Source organism: Monodelphis domestica, chromosome 5, assembly GCF_027887165.1.
Source record: "Monodelphis domestica isolate mMonDom1 chromosome 5, mMonDom1.pri, whole genome shotgun sequence".
NCBI classification, from domain to species: domain Eukaryota; kingdom Metazoa; phylum Chordata; class Mammalia; order Didelphimorphia; family Didelphidae; genus Monodelphis; species Monodelphis domestica.
The window spans coordinates 178,552,761-178,579,640 of NC_077231.1; the positions used below are offsets into that span (position 1 = coordinate 178,552,761).

At 38.4% G+C, this 26,880-nt stretch overlaps 2 protein-coding genes across 3 annotated transcripts in view; one reads left to right on the plus strand and one right to left on the minus strand.

Moving 5' to 3' along the window:
- Positions 1–3,077: 3,077 nt before the first annotated feature.
- The window catches only part of LOC130454728 (uncharacterized), a 42,558-nt gene continuing 18,755 nt past the window's right edge, over positions 3,078–26,880 (minus strand). The window contains exon 5 of the mRNA XM_056800655.1: positions 3,078–9,049. The gene's annotated coding sequence lies outside the window, so the exon portion shown is untranslated. The remainder of the gene's footprint in view (positions 9,050–26,880) is intronic.
- IFRD1 (interferon related developmental regulator 1) overlaps positions 10,396–26,880 on the plus strand; it is a 56,044-nt gene continuing 39,559 nt past the window's right edge. The window contains exon 1 of one of the 2 annotated variants that reach the window (XM_007504153.3): positions 10,396–10,414. The gene's annotated coding sequence lies outside the window, so the exon portion shown is untranslated. Of the gene's footprint in view, positions 10,415–21,059; positions 21,184–26,880 lie in introns of those variants that run through there. The other variant, XM_056799560.1, reaches the window with a different exon arrangement.

The window sequence follows — 26,880 nt, forward strand, 5'->3', positions numbered from 1 at the left end:
ATGATTGCAGACTGACTAGATTTTTTTTTATTTCAATTTCTTTATGTTTAATTGTGCTATTTGCCTCCTTGAGCTTGGTTTTAAGCTCTTTTATTATTTCATCCTTTTCCTCTATGATTTCTTTATGACCTGTGAATATGTAAGTTGCAGTTTTCTTAAATCTTCCAGACTTAGTGTTTCCCAGTCTGGGCATTGAAGTTTAAAATATGATCTAATAGGTGTGTTACTGCCTTTCACAAATTGTCTCCTTATGTGTTAGAGATTTTGTTCAGTTAAATTTTCAAATCCAAGCACATCCTATGCTACTTCAATCACTGTATTGAGGAACTTTGATGGATATTCCCCACTTTCCTATCTCAATTTCTCAAATTGTCCCCAAGTATCTGGTCTTTTAGAAAAACTTTTCATTGCCTCTAATATATCTTCTCTGGCCTTTTTTAGATAACATAAATTTGCATTATTAGATAACTCTAAGTCTATTCCTTCTTCTGGCCATGATGTTAAATTTGGATTGTTTCTAGTTTCATCAATGAATTGTTGTTTTTCCCTTTTTAAAAATAATTCTGAGAGAAGAATTTCGGTGTCCTGGAAATTTGGATCATAAAGCCTAATTGCTCTTTTATATTCTTTCAAACATCTCACAGGATCTGAAAACCAGGAAGGCATCTGTTTTTTTCAGACTTTCAAGGTCAGCTGCTGTAAATGGTTTATGTGTTTTAATATGAATTATGCCACTGTCTGGTTGTAGGCTTGTTTGCTCTCTTAGTGGCAATATTGGTATTTCCCCTCAGCCCCATCTGTTTTTCCTTGCTTAGTTATATTGTTATTTTTAGGTGTGTCTTGTTGTGTGTTAATATACTTGCCATTTTGTGTGTTTCTCTTTAGTCAGTTGCTTAATCATTTGCTTTAGTTGGTTCATCTCCTCCCTTATGGCTAAAATCATCACAGCCATTTCATTATCTTTTGCTTTTTTCCCATAAATTAGATGCACACCTTTTTTTAGGGCATAGTATAATTGGATTAAGAAGAATAATGCTCCAGCATATGTGGGAATGAATGAAATCAAGTGATTTATACTTATATTTAGCCATTGCAATCTTTCATAGATGGTAAGCAGAAAATAAATATAATCTGGAATCTTGACAAAAAATAAGTTGTAAAACAAGAGAAATACCTAACCAAGGCTAGATAACCCATAGCAAGTAATAGTTTATTTGCCATCTTGTATCTTGAAAAGCCTTTTGCAATGGAAAAAAAAATGTTTTTTAAGTCTGGCCCTTTAAGAGTTGCATTCTCCCTTCAGAAGGAGTGGTTTCTTTTGGCTGTTGTGTTGCTAGGAGATTAGTTGTACTCAACACTGCTCTCAAAATAGCTGCTTTCCACAGTCACACAGGCTTTTGAAATGTATGTAGGCCCAATCTCTCTGAAACTTCCCTGACACCTCCAACTGCCTTCTTTTCCTCAAATACTTGGCAAAATCAGTTGGAAAACCTATCTGGCTCTGCCAAAAAAAACTGTTTTAATATGAACAAAATAGAAATACACGCACCTATGGTCCAAGTATGCCAACAAAATGAGAACCAAGGGTCATGATAAAAGTGGGTAATGAAATCTACCTAGTTCTTATCGATATAGGGGCAACTAAATCTGTTTTAAAAACATCTCCTGAAGACAGCCAAATCACAAGTTACATACAAATAATGGGGGCTACAGGGGGAAAAAAGAGAGTACCAAAACTAAAATCAAAAATGGTAACTCTAGGATCCCTAAAAACAGAACACACATTCTTGTTAATCCCAAAATGCTCAGTCAATCTTCTTGGGAGAGATTTTTTTGTGTAAAATTGGAGTAACCATTCAATGTGATAAATTAGGGAAAATCTTTCTACATGTACCCAAAGACTCTTTAAAACATTATCCATTGCTGTTCATGGGGCAAGTGGATGATGAACAAGTTTAGAATGAAGGTACAATATTTGAAATACCAAGCAATATACCAGCAGGGCTTTGGACTACACATTCTATAGATGTAGGGATTTTAAAGTCAGCAACACCAGTAAAAGTAGAAGTTAAAGAAGGGACACCACCAAAGATACCACAATACAAACATTATCAACCAGAAAAAAGAGAAGGCGTCCCCTCAGGCTATCATAAGTGGCCCATGTTCGGGAACCCCATTTTTCAAAAATAGCCTCTTGGCAGGGGGCATCTCTCTCCTTTTACTTCACTGGCAGCCATATTCCCTCTCTCCCTTCAGCTCCTCCATTCCCTGTTACAAAACCTTCAGTATTCCCTGTTCTTCAATCCCACCCATTTTCTATATAAATATTACAAGTGTGGCCCACCTAGGGACACATACCCAAGTGGAGCATCCCTATTGCCGAGGATTTTTCAAGGAAATTTAGAAGGCATGATGGGGATTGAGTCTTTGGCCTCTTGTTCATCTCCTTTCTGCCATCTGTATCTCAAGACTCTCTTGGCAGGCAAATTTTACCTCCCTAATGAAGAGCCTGACAGATTTTGTTTCAGGACTTAAGGGTAAGTGATATGGAAAAAAGATGAGCACAGAGTGAGGGAGTTGAGTCCTAATACCATTGGCTCACCCTCAAGCACTCTACATTCTCCTGCTTGTCTCTATAGGTTGAACCAGGAGAAATATCTCAAGTTTCCACAGTGCTCTAAAGTAACTATGAGTTGACGGCATACATCTACTTTGTATTTTGCTGGAAGTCAGACCAGATATGAACAGACACTGATCTACATGCTACTACCCAAGGTTAAATACAGACGTCAGCAACTAGGATTAGGAAGCTGAAAAGGGTTTATGCTTTTGCAAGGGCCTAGATATAGATTACATGGAATGTCCTCTTTGTGTCTATGTTTCATGTAAGTAATGCTTCTGTTTTCATTTCTTTTTTATTTCATCTGATTGAACATTACAAATTAATGATCTTTGTATCATTACAGATCATCCTACCCTGATTATGCCAATTGTAGGATGGCAGATCATTGAGAGGGATGGTCCCACATCCAAGAGAATACTGAGATACTAAAGAAAGAGGAGCAGTCTGCACCAGCTTGATTGTAAATAGGTTTTATTGGCGGGGGGCATTCAGGATGGCAGCAGGACAAAATGGTGGGTCCCCCATATCCCCCGTAGGTCAGACCAGATATAAAGAAGGCATAGTGCCAGGGATGGCCCAGGGTCACATGCAAGTTTTCCTAAAGGACAGAGCTGATTTTTGCTTAAACCATGAAATTAGAGGTCATAGTCTCACGAATTGTTCCCATCATTCAACCTTGAATGAGCTAAATCAGTGAGTACATTAAAAAGAAACTATAGAATGGGAGGAGTATATAGAGGTGGGGGGAGAAGAAGGGAAGCCATGGGATCAGATTGTTGGAAACCTAAACCCAAAGAGTTAGATATAGATGAGAGATATAGTCCCAGGAACCATCTAAACAAGGGTGGAGCCAAGGTGAATGACAATCAGCACCCTGGACAGGATAACCTATAATATATCCTATTTTGAATGGACAAAATGCAATAATAGGAATGTGATTTCCTCCCCAGCACCTAACAAAGGTAAAAAAAGGCAAGAATTCTCTATAGTTTATAGAAAAATAAATTGAATATGAGGAAATTGAGGAAAGGGAATGTGATAAGCAGATCAGGAATTTATACCCAAGTCTTTTGACAGAGCAGTATTCAACATCTCTCTAATCCAAACTCTTTTCTCCAGTCTCAGCTACCACTCTAGTTCAGGCCCTCATTACCTCTTCCCTAGAGTGTTACATTGGCCCTCTTATTTTCTCCCTTCCTAAGTCCTCCTCCATCCCAGTCTATTCTCTACTTTGCTGCTATAATTATTTTCCTTAAGTGAAGATCTGATCATGTGACTCTCCAATTCAGTAAACAGTACTCCATGTTGCCTCTAGGATAAAATATATACTCTGGGAGTTTTGAAAGCCTTGAATGAGCTAAATCAGTGAATATTGCTTCCACTCACAGAGTCCCTCTTCTCCTTTAATATGCAGCTCAGGCACCATCTTCATGTAGAATATTCTCCAACCATTAGTGTCTTCCCTTCCAAACTAGCTTGTATATAACTATTTTGAACATACTTGTATTTATTGACATCATCATCATCATAACAATCAGCATTTATATAGTGCTTTATGGTTTACAAAATGCTTTACAAATATCTTATTTTTTCCTCACAACAGACTGGGTGATAGGTGCTGTTATTTATCTTCACTTTATAGATGAGGAGACTAGGCAGACAGAAGTTAAGTGACTTGCCCAGGGTCACACAGCTAGTAAACTTTATATATGCTATATATATTTTTATATGAGCTTATGTTCACCTATAGAACGTAAGTTCAATGAGAGTAGGTATAGTTTCTTTCTTTGCATCCTCAGCACCTGGCACAGTAACTGGCACATATAGGTGCTTAATAAATACTTCTTGATGGATTGATCTTTCTAATACACTATACTGCCTCTATTAAAATAAAAAAGGTCAATCAAATCAAAGTGGTAGCAAACTGTCAAGGACTCTCATTAGGCAGCTCACTGAGGTGTAGAAGTACAGCCTCAGATAATTCTTAACTATGTGGAAGTCACTTAACCTCTCTCTCAGTTTCTTCAACAATTAAATGGGAATAATAATACCACCTGTCCCACAGTGATGTAGTGAGGATCAAATGAGATAACATATGTAAAGAAATTAACACAGTATTTAGTAGGTACTTAATAAGTGCTTATTTCATTCCTATACTGTAGACAGATATATCTTTACTTTTTGAATGAAATCCTTAGGATAGAAACAAATAACCCCAAATCACAGAATCTCCGGAGGCTCTTAGTGGTCACAGACTCATAAGATTTAGATGTGAAAGGGACCATAGAAGCCATCAGTTCCAATCTCTTCATTTTACAGATGAAGAAACTGAGGTTCAGAGAAGAGAAATCAAGTCCAAGGTGTGACACAGGTTATAGGTGTTTGAACCAGGATTCTAACTGGGTTTCTCATTGCTACTTCAAAAAAAGAAAAGTCTTGTTTACTAAGTTAGTGATGGCCAAGCCATTTCCTTCTTGGAGATTTGTGTTCTTCCTTTTAAGGGATCATATCACCTGATTCATAGCTATTGCATTCTCTGAAAGCTCATAACCTCATGAAATAAAGAGCCTTTACTTTTGAGGTTTGCACAGAAGGGTACTTTGAAAATCACTGCCTCAGGCTTGCAAGCAAACCACCCAACAAGTCAACAAATACTTATTAAGTGCCTACTATGTGACAGGCATGTACATCCTGGGCATACAGAGAAAGACAAACAAAACAAAACTGCCCAACAACAACCACCACACACATACACGTGCAGACTGCAGATTCCAGAAACTCTTTAGCTTTTTAATGCTATACAGGTGCAAAGACACAACCTAATGACTGTGGTGATTATAAGAATGCTTTTCCTAAAGGCAAAATGGTTTTTCACTAACAGGGTCAAATGTCTCTCTTAACCCTGGAAAAATTGCTAGAATACACAGCTCCTTCATGCACAACAGTCCTGACATTTTATCAGTATGCAATGAAAATGCCTTGGTCTAAAATAGTGGCTCCAAATTCTAGAATAGAAACAAGAAACAAACTGTGTTATGTATGTGGGAATTGAGAAGCCAGGCTCCCTGTTCTCTTTGCTCCCTGCAAAGGAAAGGAAAGAGAATGCAGAGTGGTAGTGCTCTCTATTGGCCTAATGGTGAAATGTTCAGTGTCTGAACCATAGTAGATCCTTCTTAGAAAAATACTTCCACATCATCTTCTCAGAAAAGTCACAGACAAAACCAAACCCTCCCAGTGCTTGTGAGCCTGGGGCCTTTTCCTTCAATGGAAGGGAAATCGAATAGCCTAAGGAATCAGAGGAAACCAGAGAAACTGAAACTATGATGAAAAGGAGAAATATAACTTTGGCTAAGTTTAAATGAAATAAAGCAGGAATTAGCTAGAACAAGAAATGAAAGACATTGGGAGAACAGTTAGTCATTCTCAAAGGTCACTAATACATGATAAGAAAAAGGATTAAAAAGTCCCTTAAAACCAACTCATATATTTAAGATGTCACTGTTGTAAGCAAGTGTCCAAATACTAATTATTATATGTAGCATGGACCAGTACCTGCTTGAGAACTTGCTTACTATAAACTAAGAATGTGTAGCAATCAGTAAACATTATTGAGTGCCTGCTATGTGCTAGACACTATGCTAAGTGCTGTGGATACAAAAAGAGGCAAAAGACAGTCTCAGTCCTTAAGGAGCTTGCAATATAATGGGGAGACAATGTGTAAACACATATGTATAAAGCAAGCTATTTACAAGAAGAATCAGAAATATTTAGCAGAGGGAAGGCACAAGAATTAAGAGAGGTTAGAAAAACTTCCTGTAGAAGGTGGAGTTTTATTTGGGATTTAAAGGAAATCAAGAGGTAGAGATGTGGAGAGAGGGCATCCCAGGCATGGAGTAATAGACAGAAAAAATGCTGGAGCTGAGAGATTAAATGTCTTGTTTGTGGACCAGCCAAGAGGCCCATGTCATTGCACCACAATGTATGTGGTAGAGAATAGGATGTAAGAATACTAGAAAGGTAGGAAAGGGCTAAGGTATGAAGGGCTTGGATTACCAAAAAGAATGTTCTATTTGATCTTGGAGTCAATAGGGAGCCACTGGAGTTTAATGAGTAGGAAAGTACTACGGTCAAACCTAGGCTTTAGGGAAACTTTAGTGGCTGACTGGAGGACGGATTGTAGTGGGAAGGGAGGTGAGGCAGGCAGACCTACCAGAAAGTTATTGCAATATTCCAGATAAGAGGTGATAAGGACCTACACTAGATTGGTAACAGAGTCAGAAGAAGGGCATCCTGGAGAGATGCAAAGATGAAATTGGTAGGCCTTAGTGACAGATCAGATATGAGAAATGATAGTGAGGAAAGAAAGATGTTTCCTAAATGGTGAGCCTGAGGGATGAGGAGGATGATATTGTCCTCTAGAGTAATAGGTAAGATAGGAGGGAAGGAAAGTTTAGGGGGGAAGATAATGAAATTTTTTTGGACATATTTAGTTTAAGATGTCTACAGGACATCCAATTTGAGATGTCTGAAAGGCTGTTGGAGATGAGGGATTGGGGAAGAATAGGTAAATTTGAAAATCATCAGCATAGAGATGGTGATTATAACTATGGGAGATGGTAAGATTAAGAAATGAAATAGGTAGAGAACCACAGAGGAACATTGAGGTACACCTACAGAGAGGGGAATAGTTGAATTGATAAAGGAAGCATAGTAGGATTGCCTAGAAGCAGTGTAGACCTAGTTGAGGCCATGTAATAAAAATTTGGAGGCATCTAGATGGCTTAGTGGATAGAGCACTGGATCTGGAGTCAGGAAGACTTGAGTTCAAATCTAGTCTCAACAAACCATGTGTGGCTTGTGGCAAATTACTTGACCTCTCTTTGCCTTAATCCAAAAGGAAATGGCAAACCATTTCAGTATCTTTGCCAAGAAAACTCCATGGATAATATTGTCATGCTATGATCCATAAGAACATAAAGAGTCAGACATGACTGAACCATTGAAGAGCTGCAATATAAATCTATAGTGGACCTAGTCAGAACAGTTGTATACTTTTCTCCACTTTCATTCAGCAGCATATGTATGACTGAAGGCAGTGATAGAAATGATCCAAGGCTAAGGATTTGCAGGACATAATCAGAAATATGATGATGGGGCTAAGGATTTAAGATGGGAGGACAGTATAAAGTTGAATTGGTTCATCAAGGGATCAAGAAGGGGAAAGAGAAGAGAGTGGCTAGCATAGAGCCAGGGAGAGAATTGAGGGGTCAAGGGTCTTGAGGTCACAGTGTGGACAAAGAATAGGATTTTTTAAGGGAAGGCAAAAGGAGAGGTAAAAAAGATAATAGATGAAGGTTAGATAAGGGGACTTTGGAATTCCAGAAACTACAGGTGGTAACATTGTGGATCATTGCAAGATCAAGAAAATGATTGTGTGTGGCTGAGATGTGGTGGAGGAATAGCTCATAGGAAAAGAGGAAGTTGAAGAATTAAGTGGGTTAGGGTATTTAAGGAAGAATCAATACGAATGCTGAAGCTCCTAGCATGAGGGTAGGAATTGAAGATGAGAGAAAAATTAGAAGTTAAGTATTGAACTCATTGAGGAAGGAAGAGGAGTGATTTGGGGGTCTGTAGACAACAGTTATCACCATTTTGATTGGGTTTAGATATGAATAACATGAACCTCAAAGGAAGGATGATAACTGAATGATAGAGGAAGGAAAAAAAAAACCTAGAGGTAGCAATGGTAGACAAGAATAGCATGAATCTTAAAGGAAGAGATGTCTATGAAGCAGTTTTTTTCCTCATTAAAAAAGGTTCAAACCTAAATTATCAGATATTTTTGTTTCATATGAGAAATAGTAAGTAATCTAGGCTGGGGACACCTAGATTTTCTTTGGAGACTTGTTGCCAACTACTCCATATGGAAAAATCCTCAGTTCTTCTACTCTAGCTAAGTAAGATGATCAAAAAATAGAAAAAAAATTATTCATAATGTTTCTTTTCACATTCTTGGATTTTTTAAATTAACAAGGCAAGTCCTTGGAAATCTAAAAAAAATGTGCCTTCTTATACCTAAGAACTTTGTTATGATTTTTAAGGTATGAATTTACACATGCATATGTTTAGTGGAGTTAAAGAGTATATGTGGTCTTGGCAAAAAGCAAAACTAACCTAGTGTATTTGGGATTCAGTTCTTGACTGGGGCCTCAGTAGTCATATGATCTAAATGAACTTGGAGTTACAGGATTTAGGCTTGAATCTTCCACTGGAAAGATTATTGAAGTGAATTTAGAAGTAATCAAGTCCAACCCCCTCATTTTATTGACTGAGGAAACTGAGGTTATGACTTGTCCAGGGTCACATAGCCAGTTAGTATCTCATGTCTTCCTGACTTCAGGTCTTGCATTCAATCCACAGTGCCACCTAGAAGACAGAGGAGAGGAGAGGATATTTATTAAGCATTTACTATGTTCCAAGCAGTATATTATGGGCTGGGATTATAGATACAAGCAAATAGGACTGCTCTTCCTCCAAGGAGTTTATATTCTAATAGGTAAAGACAACTTATAAAGGAATTCTGGAAAATATGGAAGAGGAGAAGGATGCCCAGAAGAGGGAAGGCTTCAGGAATGGTATGGAAGCCTAATGATCCACAAGATAGAAGCAAAAGACTCACCTAGCAGAGCAAAGGAACCAGGGATGGAGTCTAAGCTTCTGTTAGGTTGAAATGATCAAAACAATGGTTGGAAAGTGGATCAGGGTGAGGCAGATGCAGGGAAAGGGATGCAATCTGACTCCTTCATTGATCTTGGAGTCAGGAACCACTGGGTTTAATTCCTGCCAGTGACATGTATTTGGTCTGTGACCCTGGAGTCTTTTAACCTCTCATAGTCTTTATAGTCTCTAAGGCAATAGCTTATAAAGTCTGTGCCCATCTGCATTGTTAGGACAAGTTCTTCATCAGAACTCCCTATACTAATAGAATTATAAGTCTGATTTAAAAAACAGAATGTATACAAGGCTAGGGATTCCAAAATAAAAAAAAAAATCCCTGCCCTCGTGGATTAAAATCAATCTAATTTTAAAACATTAAAAAACAGAATGTGTACATAAACCAGGGAGTCAAAAATAAAAATACTCCCTTCCCTCAAGGAGTTTATACTCGAACAATCTTTCACTAGTGATTTTATGTCTCCCTAACAAGATCTTAAATTTCTTGTATAAACCAAGGCTCCATGGGAGGGATCATCTTATATTTACTTTTTTTGGACCCTCATCATACCCAGCATAGTGTTGGTCACATACTTGGTAACCCTAAATTTTTGATTGATTATTTCCATGTCAGTTACTTTCCAACCGTGTGACCAGAAATCAGTCACTTATTCTTTCAGGGTCTCAGTTCTTTTGTCTCTCAAAGAAGATCAATATTTGCCCTACCTAACTTAGAAAGTTTTGATGAAGAAAGCCCTCTGTAATTCTTAAAGTGAGGCATGATTGTAAGTTGTGATCATTTTGATTATCCCACCTGAGCCAATGGCTTGTGGAGCTACAGCTGTTATATCTTTGCTGACAGCTGTGCATGAGCTGGCCAGGAGCCAGTGTTATCTACTGCTGGAAACAAGTGGCTACAGTGGCATTTTCCAAGTTCCTGCTGCATTAGAAGTAGCCAAAACAAGTAAAAATTTACTCCCCCTTCTCCTTTAGTGTGCTTCCTGCTGAGGTTCTTTATGGACCTTTTAGAATGATCTCTGCCTCCACTTTGGCTCCTGCTGAAGACTGGGTCTAAAGGTATTTGTTTTTCTCTACTTATGTTCACAAATTAGAAAAGTGCCTGGAATGGAGTAGGCACTTTAAAAAATGCCTATTGATTGATATTAAACATGGATGGGTTGTTTCTGTCAACAGGACTCAAATGACTATAGGCTGAGTAGAAGTGATTCTAAAGAAGCCTCCTATTTATGTGATTCTACCAAACTAGAAAGAACTGTTAAATGAAAGGCAAGAAATATTGATGACTTCTTAGGTTGCATTAAGAGATAAATGATTTCCAGGAATAAAGAAGTCTCATTGTACTACCCTTTGGTCAAATCTCATCTGCAATACTGTTTTTGAATCTGGGCACCTCTAAGGACATTGATGAACTGAAGAGTATTAATCAGTAACCAGAAGGTGGCAGCCAGCATGGTAAAGGGTCTTGAGTTCATTTCCTACAGGGTTCAATTGAGGGAAATGGAGATGTTTAGTGGAAATGGAGAAGGGAAGGCTCAGGGGACATAATAGATATTTTCATGTATTTTAAAGGCTTTCATGTGAAGGGATTAGATATAGTCGTTTAGACCCAGAGAGCAAAACAATTAGTAATGAGAGAAGGTTGTTTTTATTGTTCAGTTTGTCCAACTCTTTGTGGCCCCATTTGGGGTATTCTTGGCAGAGATCCTAGAGTAATTTGTCATTTCCTTCTCCAACTCATTTTACAGATGAAGAAATTGAAGCAAATAGGAATAAATGATTTGCCTAGTGTCACATAACTTGTGTCTGAGATTGGATTTGAACTCTGAAAGATGAGTCTTCCTGACTCCAGGTCATGCTCTATCCACTATACTACCTATCTGCTTGAATTTAGGGGAAAGCTTTTTATCCATTTGAATTATCTAAAAGTCATAGGAGCTACTTAGGAAAGTTGTGAGTTCCCTTTCATAGAAGGTCTTTTGAGCAAGGTTTAGATGACTTTGGTGTTTTATATAGAGAGAAAAAAACATTTTTCAGCTACAGGTTGGACTAGATGAACTCTAAGATACCTTTTAATTCTTTAATTTTCATGATTCCCACTATCTCCTTCATAGGAAAGATCTTTGACTTATCAGGAATACTTTAACCTTGATCCAAACATTTCTAAAGACCAGACCTAGTTTTGTAATCTAACTGAAGTAATAACACCATCCCCAAATCAAATTAAAGTCCCTATGGCTCTTCTTGTTAACACCCATGAAAGTTAATATGGATCTCAGAAAAGGGCCACAAACAATCATAGAATTTGGAAGAAACCTCAATGACCATCTAACACAATCCATTCACAAAAGGAATCTCCAGTGTAATAAACCAAACAAGTGGTTAGTCAGTGTTTGAATGATTGACTACCTCTTCTAGGGAAAAGGAACCAAGTACCTCTCAAAATAACCTATTCTATTTTTAGACATAAAGTTATAATTGTTAGGAAGTTATTCCTGACATCAAGCCTAAATTTACCTCTTTGCAACTTCCACTCATTGTTCTTGCTTCTGTCCTCTGGCATCCAACAGAGTAAGTCTAATCCCTCCTCTGCATGACAGCCCTCGAAATATTTAAACATAGCTTTTAAACATCTCTACTGAGTTTTTTCTTCTCCAGGTTAACCATTCTCAGTTCCTTCAGCCAAACCACATATGACATGGACTCAAGGCTCTTTATTATCCTGGTTGCCCTCCTTTGGATACTATTCAGCTTATCAATATCCTTCTTAAACCATCATCCCTATACTCCAGATGAGATCTGATCAAAGCAGAGTACAGCAGGATTTTCTCCTTATTTCTTTCTGGATACATGCTTCTTATGTTAACGGAGCCCAAAATTATATTAGATTTTTTGACCACTACATCCTACAACTATCTCATATTGAGCTTGGAGTCCCTTAAGACAATGGCGTCAAACTCAACTACAAATGGGGGCTACTAAACTACATATAACCATGCTGTATACAGGTGTATACAATAGGAGGTCAATGGGTTACCTATTGACTTAGAAAACTACATGATTTATATTAAGAGCAGATAAGAACTGCATCTTAATCTGGTTTGAGCCACACTCAGAAATGTATGTGTTTGAGACTTCTACCCGAAAACCCCCAAATGTTTTCAAAAGGACTTCCATCTAACCATTCTTACCCCAATCTTAAAGATGAGAAGTTGATTCTTTGTTTCCAAGAGTAAGAAATTAGACTGCAGTGAATAAGAATGCCAACAAGATGCCAGAGACCTAATCCTTGGCACATATGGCATATTCAGAGGTATTATTGCCTGATGAGTAGAGGATGATTATAGGACAATGAAATCTTGAGACTATTACTTTGATGTTTCTATATTCAGCAATTCATCATTGTATCTTGCCTAGGTAAGAGAAACAGCAGACACAGGGTGTGTGCTATTGGGAGGATAACTGCCTCACCCTAAAAGGAAATTACCACTGGTCAGGACAGCGCAATCTCAAGCTGAGGATGGGTACAATGAGGACAGAGGAAGTGGTGGGGCCCATGGTTTTTGCTTACTTCATGCCAGTCATCAGCCTCCCACCTCTGGTTGCCTTTGGTCAATAGAGAGTGCGGTTGTCAGGGCTGCAAGCTGGAGGAGTGAATAGGAGAAGGCACCTTTATTCATTCCATCCTCCAGATTCTGTGCATGCTGACCATTCTCAACTCCAAGATGAAGGTACAAGAAATAAGGGGTATGTAGAGTTTAGGAGAGTAGGAACTGAATATATTGCCTAAATATGCTGTTCACTGCATCACTTTCATCTACAACCCCACCCAACCTGAGCAGGAACTCTTACTGCCATATTCTTGCTTAGTTTGAGAGGAGAGTCTGAGTTTTTGATACTTTATTTGCAAAAAGGATGAGCGTTTTTGGTTCTCTTCTAACCTAGGAGAGAAGTATAATCCAAAAGGAGAATGACACCGAGATCCTAGTCCTGAAATTCTTGTGTTTATATGAAAAAGTTTTAAGTCTCTGAAAGGTGGGTGGGGAAAGGGGATTGAGGAGTTGGTGCTTGACATGCTAACCCATTGGTAGAGCTGTGACCTCTGCATGGAAAATCTGGTAAACCCTAGCCTGAACAGGATGGGTTGGAGAAGGAGATTGAAAGAAATAGGACATCTTCACAACTAATCTGAGCCTTCATGTATTGGAATATTTGATGCTAGGACTATATTGTATTCTGATTGCTTCAGGACTACACATCCAACACAATTGAAGTATACCGATTATTTTTTTTAATAAATAAACTTTTTTAACACACCTGACAACCATAAATAAATAGCTAGTTTTCAACTTTTCTATTAATACAAATAAATGCAAATAATACAAAGAATGCTACTACAAATATTTTAATACAAATAAATATTTTTTTCCCTTCAATAACCGTTTTTAGTTAGAAGCCTTGTAATTGGATGGCTGGGTCAAAGGGTATGATGAATTTTGTTACTTTTTTGGGTATAAATCTCAATTTCTTTCCATAATAGTTCAACTAATTTAAAGCTCCAATATTAGTGGATCAATGTGTCTGCTTCCTTTCAGCCCTTTCAACACTAAATTTGTTATTCATCATCCTCCTGATCCCTTTATATAATAACCCTTCATATATTGCCATATTTTATGCTTCATTGTCTATGTGAACATCTTGAAGTATTATTTAAGTACACAAACGTGCCACAATTTGCCTACTTTGTCAGATATGTTTCTAGTTTTTAGGAAATACAAATAAAACAGCTATTGATAATTTCATAGAAAAAAAAATTTAGCATGTTTGCCAGATGAATATGAATAAGGTGATACAATAGAATTAAATGGCACTTTCAAATAGTTAGGTGATTGTAAGGCCATTAGTAAGTATATAGTGGCAAGAGCAACAAATTTTTAGTCAGAGAAACTTAGTAGAATAGTCTTTACTAAGAGTTTGAGTCCTGGGTCTCCAAATTACTTCCATTATGATTTTAACCTTTCTGGGTCTCAGTTATCTCATCTCTATTTTTACTTTAAAAAATGTTTTCCCCGGGGGCAGCTGGGTAGCTCAGTGGATTGAGAGCCAGTCCTAGAGATGGGAGGTCCTAGGTTCAAATCTGGCCTCAGACACTTCCCAGCTGTGTGACCCTGGGCAAGTCACTTAACCCCCATTGCCTTTAAAAAAAAATGTTTTCCCCAGATTAAATGTTGATATAATTTTTAATAATCACTTTCTGACATTTCATGATCCATGTTCTCTCCTTCCCTCCTACTCCTTCCCCCCTCTCCAAGATGGCAAATAATAAGATATAGGTTGTACATGTGCTATCATACAACATACATTTCCAATGTCTATCATATTGTGAAAAAAATAAATACTGTTTATAATAGAAACAAATTCATAGAGGAAATAAAACGAAAAATGGTATGATTCAATCTGTATTTAGACTTCATCAGTTCCATCTAAAGCAGTGGGTAAACTTTTTCGACATGAATCCAATGGAGTCCTGGATCATTGCATTGCTGATAATAGTTAAGTCATTCACAGTTGATCAACATATGGTATTGCTGTTACTGTGTAAAAGTACTCTTGGTTCTAAGTTCACTTCACTTTGCCTCATTTCATATAAATCTTGCCTGGTCTTTTTGTGATTGTCTTGTTCATCATTTCTTATGGTACAGTAGTATTCCATTACAATCATAAATTATCTTTCAAATAAAGATTTTGGATGAAATGATCTCTAAAGGCCCTTAAAACTCTAGATCCATATATTACCTAGAAAAATAAATATTTGTCAGAGGAGAAACTTTCAAAGGGTATGTTATAGCATAAAATAAGTCACATTTATGCAGTGATTATAATTCTGGAAGCATCTTTAGGTCAAACAGAAATGATTAGGAAATTAATAAAATTGTTCTATTTTTTAAAAATCACATTTGATTGACTCTCTCCCTGGATTTTGTTTTCCTCCTTTTACTACATTGTATGTTTCATTCAGTGTCTCCTCCAATGCCTTTAAAAGGTCAATATTTTTTTTCTTTCAAGGAAGTTATTGTTTCTCCTTGCTAAGGAAGTAGCTGTACTGATTCACAGGTCTTGATTCATAGAGATCTTATCAAGTAAAGTTTGACTAATTTGCTGCCACAGTGGCAGCAAACTGCTTGGACTTTTGGCTGCTGTTCAAGGACTAGGATGGAGGAGGTTAATGCAGAAATGACGTAAATAAAAAACCCAACAGAAACAGTAGCCAGGAAATCAGAGTGTAAATATGTATTAGGCAAAGAGGATGATCAGTATAAACAGGGTAAAAGCCAGGAGATTAGAGCCAAAGGATCACATATCAGGGTAGCACAAGAAACAAGAAATCACATAATACTACAGTAGGAAGGTCATATTTGGAACGGTGTTTTTGAGAAGTCTGTGTATAGGAGGAATGATTCAGCAGTTCCTCTTATTGGTCCACTCCATTATCAAGGTCACACCACAAGTAGCCCTGGCAAAGTTGATGTCCCTCTCTGCTCCCTCACCTACCTACTTTGAAAATTCTTTTCTCTGTCTCTAGCGAGTGGGTTTGCCCTGATTCCATGATGAAGAAACAGAGCTCTTGAAAGGTGATTATAGAATATTTTGCAATGTTGAGTGGATTTTTACTTTAGAAACATTCTACCAGGCCTGAGCTCTTCACCAATAGTGAAGGTATGAGAGAGAAAGGGAAAAAGGAAAGGAGAGAAGAGGAGAGGAGAGGAGAGGAAAAGGTAAAGGAAAGAAGATTATGGGAAATAGAGACTGGAGAAGGCTGTAATAATACTCTACTATTTCTAAATAACCAAGTCCTTTCACCCACCTTTATTTCAGTTCACCAAATGATATTAAGTTCCTCTTCTATGTAAGGCACTCTTCTAGGTGTTAAAAATACACACCAAAAAGTGAAAGAAAAGTTTTTGCTTCTCAAGAAGCTTTTGAAATGGTCAGTACTTCCTACCTGTTCTGAACTAATAACCATTAGAGTAATTTCTCTGGGCTAGATAAACTAGGACCCAGATCATTGCTAAAAAACAAAAACGAAACCAAAACAACCCACACCTCTGAGAAGGGAAAAAATACTCACAAATACCTCTTGGTACAGTACTACAGACTACTTCGGCAGGTTTTCAGTATCATTCTGGAAGGCAAAGAAGTCTAGGAGGATGGGGCGTGGAACAGACATTTTCCTGATGGGTGGGGGCTGGTCTCTGGCAAGTAATGAGTTCTAGCCTCAAATCTTTCTAGCTCTACCTACTTTTTCATTCTCTTCTATTTTAGAAGAAGAAATATCCCTTTTAGCTAAGGCTAGAGTTTTTACTCTACCCATCCCTTTTTATCCTCTTCCTTCTTCTTCAAAAATCTCATTTCTTCCTAGGATCTTCAGTCTCTTCCTTTCCATATGTTCCTTCTTCCATGTCTATATATATAAACACATTTCTCTTAGGCTGACAAAATCATCACTTGACCTTCATACTGCCTGTAATCACCATCATATTTCAATTGTTTCAATGGAATTCCTCAGCTTAGTGACCTACTACTGGGCCATCCTGTTCACTTGCTCTCTAAACTTTATCATCTAATTTCCATTCTCAACAGTCTACTGAAATTATTTCAGTGACCACCTTATTCCTCAAACTCCCTTTTTAATTAAAAAAAATTTTCCCCCCTAACTCATTCTGTTGAGGAAAGAACATTGAATTTGGAGACAGGAAAGATGTGGGTTCAAATCCTATGTCCAAGACATACTCTTTGGGTTACTTGCCCTCTCTGAGTCTTTATATTGTCTCCAGTCCTGAAAACAGGTGGGAGGGTCTTCAATAAGTGAGGAAATCAGGAAAGGGCTCTTGATAATGGAAACACCAGAACTCAGACATGAAGAGAATCTTATTTGTAAAACAAAGATAATTTTATCATCAGTGCATTCCAGAGTATTTGTGAGAATCAAATGAGATCATTTTTGTATAGCACTTTGCAAATCTTCTATTTTTTGTCTTGTAGAAAATTTGAAAATATATTGCCTTCTCTGTCCTTCTTGAAATGGTTTCCTCTACTTAACTTCTATTCTACTATCCTGGCTATCAAAGTTTGTCTTTCTTTTTATCTCTAGCAATTAGCAGGGTGCCTTAAACTAGTAGGTTCTTAAGTGCTTGTTGACTGACAGAATGACTGATTGAGTTTGTCTCCTTAGTGACACCTTTTTTCTCCTTTCATCCTAAATTAATCCAGTTCTATCTGTTCTAACTATCTCCATTTTCATTATGGGGAGGTGGCAAAGTCTGCTTAGATTTTCTCAACCCCACTAAATAGTTTATAGAGGCAGCTAGGTGACTCAGTAGATAGTGTTAGGCCTGGAATCAGGAAGACATGAGTTCAAATCTGCTCAGACACTTTCTAGATGTGTGACACTGGGCAAGGCACTTAACCTTGGTTTGCCTCAATCTACGAGAGAAGAAAATGGCAAACCACTAAAGCATCTTTGTCAAGAAAACCCCATGGAGAGTATTGATGTGCTATGTTTCCATGGATATGACTTATCAACAGCAACACTTTATAGGAATATTCTAGAATTGACTTCTTAGCCCTGTTATTCTCTATATATGCTCTTTTCTTTGGTGATCTTATCCATTTTTGTGATTTATCATCTCTCTTCATTCAGATGACTCCAATATCTAGATCTCTGGTCCCATATCCAGAGAATAAAATGGCCAGGGAAGAATAAGGAACCATCTGGAAAGCAGTAGAAAAGGAGGAACCAGAGGGCAGCTAGGTGTATCCGTGTATTAAGAGCCAAGCCTAGAGACAGGGAAGTCCTGTGCTCAAATCTAGCCTTAGACACTTCCTAGCTGTGTGACTCTGGGCAAGTCATTCCTCTGCCTAGCCTTTAATGCTCTTCTTCACTGGAACCAATATCCAATATTGATTCTAAGGCAGAAGGTAAGGGGGAAGGGAAGGGAAGGGAAGGGAAAGGAAAGGAAAGGAAAGGAAAGGAAAGGAAAGGAAAGGAAAGGAAAGGAAAGGAAAGGAAAGGAAAGGAAAGGAAAGGAAAGGAAAGGAAAGGAAAGGAAAGGAAAGGAAAGGAAAGGAAAGGAAAGGAAAGGAAAGGAAAGGAAAGGAAAGGAAAGGAAAGGAAAGGAAAGGAAAGGAAAGGAAAGGAAAGGAAATCAAGATGAGTTATTCACTTGACTTAGATGATCCCTTCCTGATCAACAGATCTTGGCTTGCCTTTCACAAGGCTTCTGTAGCCATAGACTCTCTCTTGACCATACCACTTTAACTGAAGGCAACCTGATGATTCTTCTATAACTTGAAGGAAAATTAACACCTACTGAAGGCCTCTGTAGAGCAACTATCTCACAGTTAGAATCTATTTTCCATTTGCTTTCAGGGCAGCCAGGTATGAGCTAATTGTCCGATAAAGATCTCTGAGCAGAGACTGTCCTCATAAACTAAAGTCATGAAGCAATTATAAATTGCCACAAAGCAATTAAACTTTTCTCAAAAGTCCAAACAATGGGGCTTCTGTGACAGACTCCCTAATTCAGAAACTCAGTGTGACTAATAAGTGACAAAGAAGTGAGCCAGGAGGACTGAACTATTAGTAGGCCCTCACCAATAAATGTAATCTCAACTTTGACCACCAATTGACTCACTATTTACTAAGAAGTTCCTGTGTACTCAGATATTGGTTTGCTCAGTTCTACTTAGGCTATGATTGCAAAGTTCTGATCATAACCAGTTTAGCCAACTACTTCTTAATCACAATGTCCTTGTGATTGATAATGAGAGAGGGGTGTGCAGCCGAAACCACCTATTGATTGATTACCCCAAAGGTCCCCCTTTGATCAGAATACAGATCTTTGTTTCCTACTTGAACAGTTTTTCCATTCTTTTCTTTAACAATTCTATCTTACTATATTATCAGTTCCAAATATTTCCTTACCTCTTCCCCTACCCAATGACAAGGCAAAAAAAAAAAGAGACCATTACAAATATCATTATTGGTTTGTTGGTTTTTTTCCCCCAAGGAGCATTTTTTTCTTCCTGAAAACTGAAGGTAAGAGAGACATTCCTCTGGCCCTTTCACCCAATTTTTACTTTATCCATACATGCCTATAACTAGGTACTGGCATAAACACAAATAACATACACATTTCTCCTTGAAGTGACTTCCTTGAAACAATACAGTACAATTCTTTTGACTTGTTATCAGTGGCTCTCTTGGTTAATCCTTTTTGCTCATATGGGGAGATCATGGTAGGGATAACAAGGAAGGATACAAGTATTAAAAAGATCATGAGTCAAACAATTTCTTACAGGCATGCAAATGTGCTACTCCCCAACCCTGCTGTCCCATGGGCACCAATTTTAAGTGGTGGCATATGGTGGACCTTGATCAAGAGCCCAGATCTTTAGGTCTTTGCCCTTATTAGTGCTTCTGGGCAAAATCACAGGGAGGGGGACCTTAGAGGCAGTTAATCAGCAAGTGGTCTGACCTACACACCTCCCCCTCCTCCTAATCAACCATAAGAACAATGGGATTAGGAAAACTGGTTAAATGGTTATCTGGATTAGATGTTGGTTAAACTAGTTATGATCAGGAGAGCTTAATTACATCAACTGCCCAAGTGGAGTTGACCAAACCAAACCAAACCAAATTAGGTACACAGGAAATTCCAAGTAAATAGGCAGGTCAAACATGAGATTATTTCTGCAAGTGAAGGTTTAGAAACTGTCCACTTCACCTTGCTCACTATTGTGGCAACCTATTTATTGGCCATACTGGTTCTCTGTATTAGAAACTCATGAGGTTCAGGTGCTTAGTCTCTCTGAGGAAGACTTTATGATGGGCTTCCCAAAAGAGGACAGTATCTGTTCCTTCTTCAAAAGGATATTACAGGGGAACTAGGTGACTCAGTGGATAGACGGGCCTGGATGTCCAGTTTCAAATTTGACCTTGGACACTTCTAAGCTATGTGACCCTAATCAAGTCATTTAACCCCAATTGCCTAGTCCTTACCACCTTTCTGCCTTGGAACCAATACTTAGCATTAGTTCTAAGACGGGGGACTAGACTTTTTTTTTAAAAAGGACATTACAATAGGAGGGAGTAAAGAGAGTCTGACTCTTCAGGTTGTCTAGTACATGTGAAGAATGCCTCAGAGGGCATAGCATCTCTGCATGTGATGATACTGGGAGGCTGCTTCTGAGAAAGCCAGGATGGCATGTGATAGAAGTGGCCTGGCAAGACTGTGTACAGTATACAGACATTCTGCCACTGGTTCTGGCCTGCTAATTACAAGGCGAATGGGAAGCTCTTTGGTTGCTGGAGCATTCAAAAGGCCTTACTTAGCCTGTCCTCTAGGTCTCTGTAGCATCAGTCCCATAGACTACTCTGTTCCTGGTTCTGTAACAGTTAGAGACTATTATAAGAGGAGAGACCTTGGGTATTATCCACATTGAAGCCACAGGGCCTAAGAAATTTATTTCAGTTCTTGGCCTCTTTTCTTTTCTGTTCTAGTAAAGGAAGTGGAACCTCTATGGCTTTGTGTGATTAGAAGGATTCTGAGGGTCCCTCAGCATTCCAGAGTTCCAGAGTCCAGAGTCGAGAAATTACTTTGTTGTTTCAGGTTTCCAGACTGAGTTTGGAAGCCAGCTTAGCATCAGTGACTCAAGGAGTAGAGAGTGACCTTTTGAACTCATTCCAGTAGAAGCTGAGATGACTAATTTGTCAATTATGCTATATCTGGATGGACGTGAATTTTGTGGGACCAATGCTAGGTAAGGTAAGTTGAGCCTACTCCTCTTACTGACTAAAGTGGTGAAGCGAAAATACATCTCTGTCCCCCCACCCCCATTGATTTTTGTTATAACTTTGAAATACATATTCCTTTGAAAAAAACTATACAAGTTTAAGTGCTTAAAGGGAATTGGGGTGCTAGTCACTTTCACCTAATAATGAGAACACAACTGGTAGGGACTTGAGTTAAGGAGATACTCTAAAACCCTCAGAGGGAGAAATAGCAGCCTGTCTCTGGCACAATAAGCTACTTAATATACAACCAAAAGAGAAAAACTATTTGCTGAAGCAGAAATGGCAAGAACTTTATAAGGGAATGACCATTCATCATACAGCTTGATACAAAGGAGGAAGATGGACAGGGTCCTGCCATGTCATCAAATTAATCTTTAAAAAGTATTGCTTTCATCATGACATTTTCCTGCTCCAAGTTTTTTGCTTCCTGTTGCCTACAAAATAAAGTCCAAACTCCTTAATTTGATTTTCAAGATCTCTTTAAATCTAATACTAACCTATCTTTCCAAGTTTATCTCTTGTATTACAGATGCTCACAACATTTAGCCCCCTTCTTCATCACAGTTTAGTTAATTTTATACTTAATAATTACTTGTATGAATTATGTCCAACCCCATCCCAAATACACTATAACTTTCCTGAGGGCAGGAACAGTAACATAACTTTTAAACTTCCTTTCCAACTCCCAGGAATTCCTTACATAGTTTTTAGTAGATGTTTGTTTAGTTGAATTAATTATCTAATATATACAAGAGACTGTCCTCAAATTACTTAATGCTGTACCATATACCTGAAGATGTAACAAAGACTTTTCCCAAAATGCCAATGTTTGTGGATGGCATGTTTCCTTTTGTCTCTGTGGCTCACAGTTGTCCTAGACCTAGTCATATCATGGCAACCCTTTCCTAGGGCCTGACTTTTCCTACTTTTTACCTAAGCCAAAGAGAATCAGAGACTACTGGATGTGCTTCAGGAGGGTAGGAACTGTCTGGGAGATAAAGAGCCTTCTCTTGGCAGTACTGTACCTGGGGTGAAATGTTCTCAGTAGTCCTATGCCCTCTGCACCAACTGTTCCTGATTAGTTCTGTCTATGCTTCTTAGACAAACCTACCCAAACTTAGGAAATCTCTTCAGGGGAAAAGCTATGAGGTTGGTACTATTCTCTCCTTGCAAACCACATGGCCATAGGAAGTTTTGATAAAACTAAAGAGAACTGAACAAGCTGTATCTTCCATAAAAGTTACCATTGCAACATCTAATGTCCTATGGGTACGTATGTGGTCCACTCAGATATCCAAGTCCTTTGAAGATGACCCCTGTCATCTATCCTGGGGACTCATAGATTCCCCTGAGAAATGACGTTTTATCAAAGGAAGGCTGGAAGGAATTAGGATTTTAAAGCAATTGAAGCTTCTTAGCACAGCCCACAACTTTAGCAATAAAGGTACATAGGTCTGGTCTTCCCTTCTCTTGAAGTTCTGTTTATTTTAGCTGCCTCTTAGCTTTTATAATCTACCTTGGAAAAAGGATTGTTTGGGGTCCTTATAGATTGGCCTTTCCTCCCTTCCTTTCATATACCCATAGTCTTGGCTTTGGGACTTAGCTTTTGTTGAGCCATTTTTTTTCAGTCATGTCTGACTCTTTGTGACCCCATTTGGGGTTTTCTTGGCAAAGATACTGGAGTGATTTGTCACTTCATTGTTTTATTTCATTGGTGACTGGCAAATTATTTCTGGAGTTCTATTTTCTAAGTAGCTGTTACTATATCTACAAAAAATTGACAGCTTTATAAGATTCATTCCCATACTGTCCCAGGCACTTCAGGAGATTACCATTCAGATACATCAAAATAGGCCCCCAGAGTTAACTTATGATCTCAATGATCTCAGTAAATAAGGCTATAACATGTTCTTTCTACCTTTAGGGTAAGGATAGGCCAGTGTCTTTTCCAAAGCTGAACATGCTGTACTGTATTAACAAGTTGTTTAAAAAATAAAATTAAAAGACACACACATACACAGAGAGAGAGAGAGAGAGAGAGAGAGAGAGTGTGAGGAGCAGTTAGGTGGCTCAATGGATAGAAAATCAAGCCTGAAGATGAGAGATCCTGGGTTCAAATCTTACTTCAGACACTTCCTAGCTGTGTGACCTTGGACAAATTACTTAGTCCCCATTCCCTAGCCCTTACTGCTCTTCTGCCATGGAACCAAAACCTAGTATTGATTCTAAGTCAGAAGGTAAGGGTTTAAAAAAGAGAGAGAATTATCATCACACAAAAAAGCTAATAAAATAAGTAAAATAAAGGTTGAATGTTTTGTTAGAAATAGTATCAAGACATTCATACTGACAAATGTCAGTCCTACTAGTTTCTATCTGGTAGGTAATTCACATCTTTCCTCCTTTCATATCACTAGATAGTCCCTATCTAGCTCTCCTTACTTCTCCAGAGGCTTTGTTCTAGCCCAGTATAAACCACCTGGCACTTCGTGGAAGTCAATGTCACATATTGTTCTTTTATGAAGTGACCAGCCTCTTCCCACCCAGCTGCATGGACAGATGACAGGAGAAACCAACAGGTGCCGAAGAAATGGAAAAGTTTAGAGGCAGAGAAACTGGAAACCCTTTTGGCTTCTGGTAGACATTCATAGAAAAGAAAATATAGAAAGGAAACAATGTCCAGGAATTTGAGATGGGAAGAGGTAGTGTGGCATGATTTCCCTTCCTATAGCTGTTAGTACCTTCCCTCCTCAAACTATTTTCTGTATATGCATCTATATGTACATATCTTCCCCTTCAGAAAATAAGAACCTGGAGCTTGGGGACTTTCACTTTTGTCTTTGTTTCCAGTGATCATGGGCTGTGAAGATTAAAATAACTCTCCCCTGATTGTGAAAATGAAATTAACTCTCCTCTGATTGTGAAGATTAAATTAACCCCCCTGCCCATTTTTAGATTTAATCACCAAAAGTGTACACATCCCACTTAATCTTTAAGTGGGGGAGGTCTGTGACCCACATGTGTGATAGTGGGTGATGAATAAGAATCAACTGACTTTTCCCTGGGCAGCCCTAAGCAAAACTATAGACTATAATTTGTTCATATAAAAAGTAGAGGAAGGCACAGGAAGTGATGCAATGAACCATCTTTAAAAAGGCGTCACAACTTCCTGTGAGGGGGACTTCTCTCATTCTTCAGAGTTCTGAGTTTGAGTTAGAGGTTGATGAAGAATGTTTACTGGACCTGAAACTTTAGACTTGGTAAGACTGTGCTTAAATCTCTCCCTTTGGATTGATATGTGGTGAGTGAAAAGAGCTGAGTCCTTTCCTGGATTTTCTGAAGGGACTAGCCTCAGGAGAGATCTGTGAACTTTAAAATTACTCCACCCTACTCATTCAATACTTTAGGGGAAGATAAAGTTGTAATCTTCTGATTGAACAATGAAGGTACTTAGTTCTCACCTTATAGTAAAACTAGAATGTTAAGCTAAGTCTATTTTTAGACCTTAATAAAAAAAGATGTTAAGTACCTATAAAGGTTAAATTAATCACAAAAAGGTCAAGTAACTAACAAAAGGCAAACTTAACAAAGAAGTGTTAAGTAACTAAAAAATCTAATCAAAGAAGGTGAAAACTAGAAGTATGGGCAGTCCTGGAGAAAGCCTTTGATGTGATTGGTAGCTGTGAAAATTTAGAGGAGGAGCCACAAGGGTTAAAAGGTCTATATGAGCAGCCTGGGCACAAGTTTAGTTTAGGTGTAGAACTCAGCCTGGAGGAGCTCCCTCAGACAGTTCCTTTGAGATGGTCTCGTGACTTGGGTAAGACTGACTTCCTTTTCCCTTGGGCTCAGGGAGGCCCCTTTGGCCAAGGCCTTTAATTCTTGCCTTGCTCAGCCTGAGCCAGAGCAGTTTAAATTAACTCTTTCCTTTCCCTCTCTCTTCTCCTTAATTTTCCCTGGTGACCAAATTAATTTAGATTTTTAAGTTACAACTATAAAATTATCCTTTACAGACCTACCTTCTTGAGAGGCTTCCTACATCCCCAGGTCCTCAGCTCAAAGCTGAGTCTCCTCTGGCTAAGTAGCCCTTCTTGGGTTGAGCCAAGGGCCAGAGCAAAATACTTAGTGCTTAGGCTAGATATCTTACCCTATCCCCTCTCTGATTTTCTTACTTTCACTTTCTATATTTCATAAATAGTTAAATAAATCTCTTTAGAATTTCATAAAAGTCCTGGTGACCTTACTCTTGAATAATCCGGTCCAACCTTTTTATAAAAACCCCTTACATTTTTTACTCCTTAGCAGGGCATAGTAAGCATTTAATACATTTTTATTGATCAATTGATTGAAATGATTTGTGTTGTATTCTAGTCAATCTGTCTGTTCTCAAAAGATATGCAATGGATGGCATAAAGGGAGATAATCTGCCCCCAATATGGCTGATTTCTTACCTGAACTGCGATTATGATGGTTAATTTGGGTACCAAATGACTCAACTTTTAGCAGGTATGTTTATATGGTTACCAACTAGTGCAGTTTCCACAGTGTGATTTAAACCAATTTAGGAAACTTTGACTTTAGGACAAATGAAAAAGGAGGTGTTAGCAACTAGAGAATAGTGATGTATTTGCATTGCTGACTCTACTGCTGTCCCTTGAGTCATTCCCCTAAAAATGAGATGGAGCCTTACCTTGTGATTTTTTTGGTATAGTGAATTCCCTTTACCACTACAGATTGGCACTTTCTTTGCAAGTTGTGGTTTTCTAAAGCATTGAAAGATTAAGTGACTATTGGTAGTTAGGCCAACTCAGAGACCCATTCCTATTCAGTGTTCCTAGTTCTACTTGTAAATCAGTGTTGGGGTAGATTCTGCTGAGGAAGGTTCTTTTGGAGGAGAGAAAAAAATCTTTTAGCTGGTCACCAAGGATTTTAAATTCTAAATCCCAATGAAATACTCAAATCAGAAATGGAATTTTAATGTGGTTTATTTACAATAGAAGGAAGAAATTAAGACTGAGAGAAAGAAAAGGGGAAGATCTACTCAGGCCTGGTCTGAGCCAGGCAGGAGTTCAGAGGCCTCAGCCAAGGGGTCTCTCCAGAAAAGCCAAGGAAAGGGGAGCCCCAAGAGATGTATCTTTCCAGAGCCTTTGCCTCCAGAAAAACCAAGGAAAGGGGAGTCAGCCTTATCACTTTCCACGTGATTGTCTAAAGGAAACAGTCATTAGGTTTCATGGTCAAGCTCCTCCAGGGTCAAGTTCCATAGCCAAGTCCCTCTCACAGGAAGTGACGCAAAATATAAAGACAGTTCTTTATATCACTTCCTGTGTCTTACATGTACCAAATGGTGGCTTAAACTTGGCTTTGGATAGCCCAGGCATCAGGCAGTTGTTTCTGATTTGTCACTTGCTAACACACACAGGTCATGGACCTTCCTCCCCCACACTTAATCCTTAAGTAGGGGTGTATACATTCCTAGTTGCTAGAATTCTAAAGACTAAGCAAGGTGGAGTAGAACTAAAATTCATATCAGTAACTTTTAGTCCTCATAACCTGCAGTTGGGGAGGTTTTGAGATGCAACGGCCCATCCCCTTTTCCTGTCATGGACCCATCCAAATCACCTTTATCTTATTACCACATTATCAATAAAAGGTAGCTTTATCTTGACACACTTGT